Below are 9,166 nucleotides of genomic sequence, written 5' to 3'. Positions count from 1 at the left end.
TCTCTCTCTCTCTCTCTCTCTCTGCCTCTCCCCCCTCTCTCCCTCTCCCTCCCTCTCTTTTTCTCTCTCCCCCCTCCTTCTCTCTCTCCCTCTCCTCCCTCTCTCCCTCCTTTCTCTCCCCCTCTCCCTCTCTCTTTCTTTGTCTCTCTTCTCTCTCTCCTTTTCTCTCTCTTGTTCTCTCTCACTTTTATTAATAAATAATAATAAATTAATATATAGCCTCTAAGAATTTTTTAATCATAACACATAAGAGGGATTCCTTTCAAGCATGAGTAGGCTAGATGGCCACTGACATCCCTTCCAACTCTAAAAATTTATAATTCTGTGATTCAAGAACCCAGGGTCATCTCTAACCAAGGATGAGTGCCAGGAGAGGACTACCGATTTAGAACTTGGAAGGGACATTAAAGACTGATTAAAACCCCTTATTTTATAGATAAGTACATGAGGCCCAAAGATATTGTGTCTTGTCCCTGGTCCCTTAATAGATAAATACAACATAATAAATATAATTTAACTTTTCTTTTGATGTTTCAAGGTCTTAGGGTGCCTCAAAGTCATCATTCTGAAGATCACATATTAGTACTCCTTATCTTAGGGAATCAGCTAGTCCAAATGACTCCTTTTATGTATTGGGAAACTGAAATAATGTATTCCATCTCAGTAACTCTACCTATTTTTTAAAAGCCAGTCATCTCTCCTTTCCTCATCTTTTTTGCCCCTACTAAAATGAGCTTTTCCACCTCTTGGGTTACTCAATGTAGTGAACTAATAAGTAAATCTAGAAGACTTAAAAATAGAGGTACTTATCTAAAGGGGTCATTTTGTATAACATTGTTAATAATTATCCCTAAATTTAGGGAAATTATTGAAAATTGTGTAAATTAATGTTATAACTACACTTGTTATATCTCAAAGTAATAAAAGACTGTACCAAAGAGTTGATCACATTCTATTAACATTTTCCGAGGCCATCGATTTCCCATACTCCTAAATTTGTTCTGGTCTGTCTCCTTGGGTTTTTTTTTTTAAACCCTTAACTTCTGTGCATTGGCTCCTAGGTGGAAGAGTGGTAAGGGTGGGCAATGGAGGTCAAGTGACTTGCCCAGGGTCACACAGCTGGGAAGAGTCTGAGGCCAGATTTGAACCTAGGACCTCCAGTCTCTAGGCCTGATTCTCAATCCACTGAGCTACCCAGCTGCCCCCTGTCTCCTTGGTTTTTATCCCAAGTGGTCACTTTGTTTACTTATGATTATTCATTCCCTCCCCTGTAAGATCTGATGCCTTTCCATAACCAAAAATACCTCCTCCACTGACATTCCTGGAGGCCTGAAATTATCAGCATTCTCTCCCTCCTTAAAAGGTTAAGGCAATCGCATCTGCATTCTGCAGGGATTTGTTTTGTCTATCAGCTACTTTTTACCAAGCAGCAAAATCTTGAAAGAAAGGAAGAAGAGATTCTCAAAATGAAATAGAGTGACTTTGGAGACCACCACTTCCCTATAGCTTGGAGGTCTTTAACATGAAACAAATGACCATTTAACAGGACTACTTGATGTTGGAGGAATTCTTGCACAGGATCGAAGGTCGGAGCTGACACCAAAGGTTCCTTCTGTAAGTCTGAGTTTTATGATGCTAAGTTATGCTTTGGAAGAAAGAGGTCAGGAATGTGATTCTCTGTCTAGCCCTGACAGGGAGGGAGGAAGTGCTGCTGGGGAAGGGCAGGGCTTAAGGGGACCTAGTGGGCAGGATGGCTCTTGAAGGCATTTGGCCCTCTGAAGGAAGGAATAGAAGGAAAGCAATGATACAAAGGTACTCCTTACCTACTTCACAATTCTCTCTAGGATCAGTCTTGGTCATTCATCTGCTGTCACCTTTTAAAATACTCCATTTTGGGGGCCCAGCTGGGTGGTTCAGTGGATTGAGTGCCAGGATTAGAGATGGGAGGTCCTGGGTTCAAATCTGACCTCAGACACTTCCTAGCTATGTGACCCTGGGCAAGTCACTTAACTCCCCATGCCCAGCCCTTTCCACTCTTCTGCATTAGAATCAATATTGATTCTAAGGCAGAAGGTAAGGGTTTTTTAAAAAAATGTTTAGTTAAGTTTAATTAGAAACTCTGCCTATTACATTCAGTTAATAGAGAAATGAGTCCCCCGAGAGCTATCAATGGGCAATTTGAGGCCAAACACCTTTAAGGGCCACCCTACCAGCTAGGTCCCCTTAAGCCCTGTTTAGCTCTGCCCTTCCTCCCTAGGCACCTGCCATGTCTTGCAAGCAGTCAGAAAGACAGATATCCTCCAATCGCCTTTTTAAGATAAGAGTCCCTGGGACGTTGCCCAGCTGGCCCAGAGAAGGAGGGAACTGCGAGCAGTTTGGGCATCCCCTTCTCTTATTAATTACTCTTCCCAGCTAGGAGCAATACCTCGGATGGGCCCAAATGTTGTCAGTCCCTTCTGAGGGTCAGGACCCTGGAAAGAGACCGGGAACTCCCACCCTATTGGAGGCTCCAGCTTCCCTAAAACTGGGCTGAGTGTTTTGTTATATAAGAATTGCTTTGGGTTATAATTACTTTTTTTTTTTTAACAGGACTCTTTTTCCTACATGAGTGAACATTGTGGTGACCTTTCTGTAACTGTCAGTTCTCTTCAACCTCAAAAGGAGAAGACTTTTTAGTTGTCCCTAAAGAAATGTAATGGAAATAACCTTGAAAACATGTATTATTTATAAATCCACTATGGCAAAAAAAAAAAAAAAAAACCAACATCAATTATTTAATGACCCCATATGCTTATTTTTTTTTAATAACAGCTTCCTTTAACCCTCACACGTTCAATGTCTCCCATCACTCATATTTCACACCTACTACATTTGACATTTCTCACACAGGAAAAACAAAACAGCAGTAGGTTAAATATGCAAATAAAATGCAAGGTGACATTTAATGAATCACTAGCTAATCATGGCAGAAGCTCAGGTTAATCTTACAGGGCCCATCACTGATAATGTGAAGGTGTAAACTTAGAGAATGAAGTGTTGTTTATATGTTATTTTACAGTAAAATATAAAGTCAGAATTGTCATGATATTAATAGGACTTAACAGAGCTTATTGCTAGAAAGGAATGTTGAGATCATTTTACAAATGAGAAAACTGAGGCCCAGAAAGAGAGGAAATGACTTGCTCAAGGTTTTATACAGTAAGTAATAGGGCCATAATTTGATTTCAGTTTCCTGATTCTGTTTGTCCTAATTATTTTTTTCTATTTATGGTTCAAGCTTTATCAGCCAATCCAACACTTTTGGGGTTTTTTGGGGGTAGATACTGGAGTGGTTTACCATTGTATTATCAGAAATCTTGAACCCTTCGGCTGTATCCCCCAGAAGTCCTTCAATATTTCCCAGAATTCCTTTTAATCTCTCCACCATGTTGCATGGTCATGTTATTGTTTATATAGTTCTGTAACTCCTCCCTCGTTCTCTTTTTCCAAGTGCACAGCTGGGAAAGCAGTTTTTTATTTTAGTTATTAGTAATAAATCTTATTAAATATAATACTTTGAGGATATTGTATATTAATTTTGCTTCCCACACCATTTCCTTCTCCAGATAACTTTACAGAGGAGGAAATTGAGGCAAGCAGGACTAAGTGACCTGCCTAAGGTCACATAGTAAATTTCTGAGGCCAGATTTGAACTCAGAAAGATGAGTCTTCCTGACCCCCGTCTGGGCACTCTATCTACTGTGCCACCCAGCTTTTGGGCACTCTCTAAATTTCTTTATAGTTTTAAACCCTATGATCCTCTGGGCAAGACCTAATTTCTCCAATGCCCCTCACCAGCTAGCCTGACTCGCTCCCAACTCAGGATTACCAGTGGTAGTTGCCTGACATTCATGCTTTTCCTGGACAAAAGGAAACCTACCATACCTTGTTAAGGCTACTAATGGGGAATTTCCTTTCAATAGCACTTGAAGGTTTACAAAGTGCTTTAAAATATTATATCTTTGCCAGGAAATGGAGTTGGGCATGACTGAAACAAATGAACACATGGTTATGGTTGGGAAAAGGATTCATTTTTCTTGGTGTAAAGGGGCAAAAATAAGAGCAATGAAAAATAAAAACTATCTGAAGGAAGATTTTGGCTCAATATAAGGAAAATATTTAAGTGGACAAAAAATAAGGTCTGCCTTAGACTATAGTAAGTTCTCTGTCACTGGAAGTCTTTGATAGAGACCAACAGCTTCTCATCAAGGATGTTCTAGATCTAGAGGGATCATACGTAGCTCTAAACTGAAAGGACCAAAGAAACTATCGAATCCAAACCTCTCCGTTTAAAAGATGAGGAACCAGAAGCTAAAGGAGGCTGTGACTTGTCCAAGTTGACATAAGTAATAGGCATCAGAAGTAGAAAAATTTTAAGTCATGAACTCTGATTCCAGCATCCTTTTTAATAGCACCATGCTGCCAACTCAGACTTCCCCTGGGATCTCTTCCATCTTTCAATATTCTATAATTCAAAGAAAAGAATACATATGTAAAAACTGCCCATATATTTCAAGTTTCATTTTTCAATAAAGTATCTCCTTCAAGGAGGATTGCGTATGTGACAATGAAGGGAAGGGAAGGATTAGGAGGGAAGAAGAGATGAAGGAATGATTATCAGTGAAATAAAGATTTATTACCACCATGTGCAAAAAACTGTAGTCATCTCTGAGGAATGATTCAAGAATAAGACAGTGGTCCCTGCCTGCCCTTGTGGAGCTTTCACTCTAGTAGGGGAAAATAACATGTATATACATAAGCATACTAGAACACAGAGTATAAATTCACAAAAGGGCCATCCCTTGACATGAAATTGTCCATTTTCTCTCTCTCTCTCTCTCTCTGTCTCTCTCTCTCTCTCTCTCTCTCTTTCCCTCTCTCTTTCCCTCCCCACACAGAAATGCTGGAACTTGAAGTTTGTTTATATAATGGCTCCCAAGAGCTTTAGAAAGAAAGTTCTAAGATCAGGTAGCGCATGATTTTGTGAACATCATGGAGTTAGACATTTCTGGGGCAGAGATGACCCACAAAATTCTTGCGCCCCTGGCCAAAAGTGGTAGCTTAGATCTAGAATTTGTTATCAGCAGAAGATAACTTCTCTTCTTGTTTCATCTCAGAAGTAAAATTTAAACCAAATAATCCATCTAAAGTCAAAAGGAAATTTAAAAAACCAAATAATAGAAACAAAGGAACTAGAAAATATATAGCAACCATGGGGTAGTTTAAAAATGACTGGCCTGAAGGTAAGGGTCAGATGGCTTAGGTTTGAATCTTTACTTTCATTATATAACACTGGGCAAGGCATTCCCTTTCTGTGGGCCTCTGTCTCCACATCTGTAAAAATGAAGGGATTGGTATAAAACCTAGATTCAAACACAGCCTCTGATGTTTGTTTCCTGCATGACCTTGGACAAGCCACATCTTCCTTGGGTCTCAGTTTCCTTGTTTGTAAAATAAAGTTAGACTCGATATTTCTGAGTTTTCTTCCAACTCTAGATATATAATCCTATGATCCTATGTATGACCAGATGATCTCTGAAGACCTTTCCAAATCTGACATTTCAATAATAAGAGCCAAATTTTATGTAGCATTAAAACTTTTATAAAACAGCTACATATATTTTCTCATTTCAATCTCATAATAAACACTAAGAGTAATGTACAAAGGGTATTATTATCTCCATTTTACAGATGAAAATACCAAAATGCAGAGATGACAAAATAACTGGTTAATGGTCCCAGAGCTGGAGTTGGACAAAGAATTTTAGCCCATGGCTCGCTTGACTGCAAAGCACTCTTTCCTCGGTTACCAAATGGCTATGGATACCAGTGAAACAGAAAATTATTCAAGAAAATTTCTCAGGGCTACACACAAGTGGCAATTCCCTCTAACCCAGAGGACTGCAATAGCTCCATGTTCCATGTTCAATTGTTTTAGAGAATGAAACAAAACAGAAACGGGGGAGCAAACTAGCAAACTGAACCCTCAAAGGGGAGGGGGACTAATCAGCACAGGCAGGGTGGAATGCAAGGAACAAGGGGAAGCCTCCTGCCTTGGTGGGGAGGGTGGAAGCAAGACCTTCCCCTCTCAGCTCAGAGCCCAGAGGAAGGAAAAAAGTCTCCAGAAGAGGAGGCAAGAGCTAAGCAAACAGGGTTAAGTGACTGGCCCAAGCTCACTCAGCTAAGAAGGGTCTGAGGTCAGGTCTGAACCCAGGGGCTCCAGATTCCAGGCCAGACACTCTATCCACTATACTACCTACCTGCCCCTAGATATACTTTTTAAGTTTTTTGTTTCTAACCCTTTACTTTCTCTCTGAGAATCAATACTTAGTATCAGTTGGAAGGCAAAAGCTAAGCAATTGAGCTTAAGATACTTGCCCAGGGGCACACAGCTAGAAAGTATCTAGATTTTACTTTTAAGTTTAATCTGCATCCTTAATATTTTCTCCATCACTTTCTTAGGTCTAAACCAGAGATATCAATCACAGGAGCAGGGAACATTGGCCTACAACACTCTGGGAAAATACCTATAATCAAAAAATTTTAAGTAAAATTTAAAATTAATAAATATTTAATAAAAAAATTAAAAATTTAATAGAACATAAATCATGTTAATATGTGGGTTTCTACGTCACTATGGATCCCATGGGTATTATGAGGTTTAGTGGCCTCATTTCTATTTGAGGTTCATACTGCTGATCTAGACAAATCAACAAAAACAGTAAGTAAATTTGTAGTTTGCCAATTTCCAAGGTATACAAGGTATACGTGCTCACATTGAAAATTTAACAATCAATTCTCCAGACTTTTTTTATGCTGGCTTCAGTACACCCCTGGAGGAGAAGAGCACGGCTGTAGAAACTAAGGGTCATGGTACCCTTGCTACATAACCTTGTAATTTTAGGGCAAAGAAAGGCTCCATTTTTTAAAAAAACCCTTCCCTTTTGTCTTAGAATCAGTACTGGGTATCCGTACCAAGGCAGAAGAGTGGTAAGGGCTAGGCTATGGGGTTTAAGTGACTTGCCCAGGGTCACACGGTTAGGAAGTGTCTGAGGCTACATTTGAACCTAGGACCTCCTGTCTCTAGGCTGGCTCTCAATCCACTGAGCCACCCAGTTGCCCCAAGGCTCCATTTTTTAAAGGTTCAGTGCTTAAAAGTGAGGAAACTCAACTCTGAACCTGAAAAGGATGCTCCTATCAGGCTGGTGTCTTAACACCATGTGCATCTACTGCTTCACTCCTTATACCTTCACTGGCTCATTACCTGGACAATAAATTGGACTACTCCTCCTCATAACACTTTTCATTCCATATAAGTTGTGTTACTGATACTTAATCTTGTCTTTCATCTCCCACCTGCCCTATCTGCACAGGTTGTCCCCACACAATTCTCATTTCAACCTGCTGAACCTGACACTCTAAATGAACTTTCTGTCTTGGGGAGAATGAAAGAGAACAGAAAAGGGGGAGCAAACAAGCAAACTGAACCCTCGAAGGGGAGGAGAACTGATCTGCACAGGCAGGGTGGAAATACTGCAGTCCGTGGCTCTCAGAATGCAGGGAACCAGAGATAGCTTCCAGCTTCGGAGGGGAGGGAGGAAGAGCCCAGGGGGAGGGAGAAAGTCTCCAGAAGAGGAGTTATCTCTAACTGGATTTAGTCTGCCCCTCAGTGGCCAAGTCCTCCAGGACCCAGCCTCCAATCAGGAGGAAACAAGTCAGAAACTCTCAAGATGAATTATTAGAGATAAAAAAAGAGGCAAAAAATAATTCCTTCCTCAAGGAGCTCACAATCATACAAACAACTCTGCATAAATGAGATATTTGTAGGATAAATTGCAGATTGTAATAATATTAATAAGAATTGTTGTACCCAAATTTTAATACCTAACCCAGGTTCATGGCCGAAGGAAGAATCACACTGACAATGCAATATGCAAGAAGAGGCTCATTCTTTACTAGCAATAATAGCTGGGGTCCCTAGGCAGAGAGGAGTGCCTGAACGACCCCTTGGAATTCTCAGCCAAGAGTTTATATAGAAATGTTTGGGGAAGGGGGTTGGTACATACATAATTATCAAGGTAGTGTCAGGGACAGGTGGTCAGGAAGCATCTGGGGAGGGGGGGGGTGTTTCAGGGTCAGGGGTCTGGAAGCATTTGGCAAACATACATTAAATAGGCAAATATTGTAAAGCAGGCAAACATAGACAAACATTCCTCAAGAAAGTTAATATTCATCAGATAAGATAGCTTCAGTTTTAGGTTTATGATAGGGGGAGATAAGGAAGACTGTGCTGGGAAACCTTGGGGGCTGGGGGTAGCTTGCCCAGGCCAGAAATAGTTCAGTAGACTGCCAGACTGATTTTTAAATCCAACAGAATAACAACTAGAATTTTTATAGCAATTTAAGGTTTATGAAGTGCTTTAAAAATATCATCTCATTTTATCTTCATAACAACCCTGAGAGGTAGGTAATATTATAATCCCCATTTTACAGATAAGAAAAATGAGGCAGACCAAGGTTAAGTAACTTGCCCAGGAATCATACGGCTAAATAAGTCTGAAGTCACTTTTGAACTCAGAACTCTAAGCTCAGTGCTATTAATTGAGATAACCTAGAGGGAAGGGACTAACATTAAAGAAGATAGAGAAAAGTGGTCTCTCGAATCATCCAACTCACCTTCTCCCAAAATCTCTGTAAATCAATCAAAGTAGCCTACACACATCATCTCCTAAAGTTTCTCTCCAAAATATACAGTGCTGTGGTTTATGGGAATTCCTATTCCAGTTTACAATAAAATCAAAAACAAAGTTGAGTTAATTGCAGTTCATGGGTCAATATCTGTTACAGATGATGAAATTGTATTTTTTTCTCTCTGGAAAAATAATTATTTTTCATTTTTTCAACTTAAAAGTATTTTTTTAAGTCACTTTCACAGGGACAGTTAGCTCAGTGGATAGAGTGCCAGGCCTAGAGATGGGAGATCCTAGGTTCAAATCTGGACTCAGGAACTTCCAAGCTATGTGGCCCTGGGCAAGTCACTTAACCTCTACTGCCTAGCCTTTACTGCTCTTCTGCCTTGGAACCAATATTTAGTATTGATTCCAAGTCAGCCTACCAAATTCTTTTT

The sequence above is a fragment of the Gracilinanus agilis genome, chromosome 2 (assembly GCF_016433145.1).
Source record: "Gracilinanus agilis isolate LMUSP501 chromosome 2, AgileGrace, whole genome shotgun sequence".
NCBI lineage: Eukaryota > Metazoa > Chordata > Mammalia > Didelphimorphia > Didelphidae > Gracilinanus > Gracilinanus agilis.
This window is presented reverse-complemented; position numbering follows the sequence as displayed.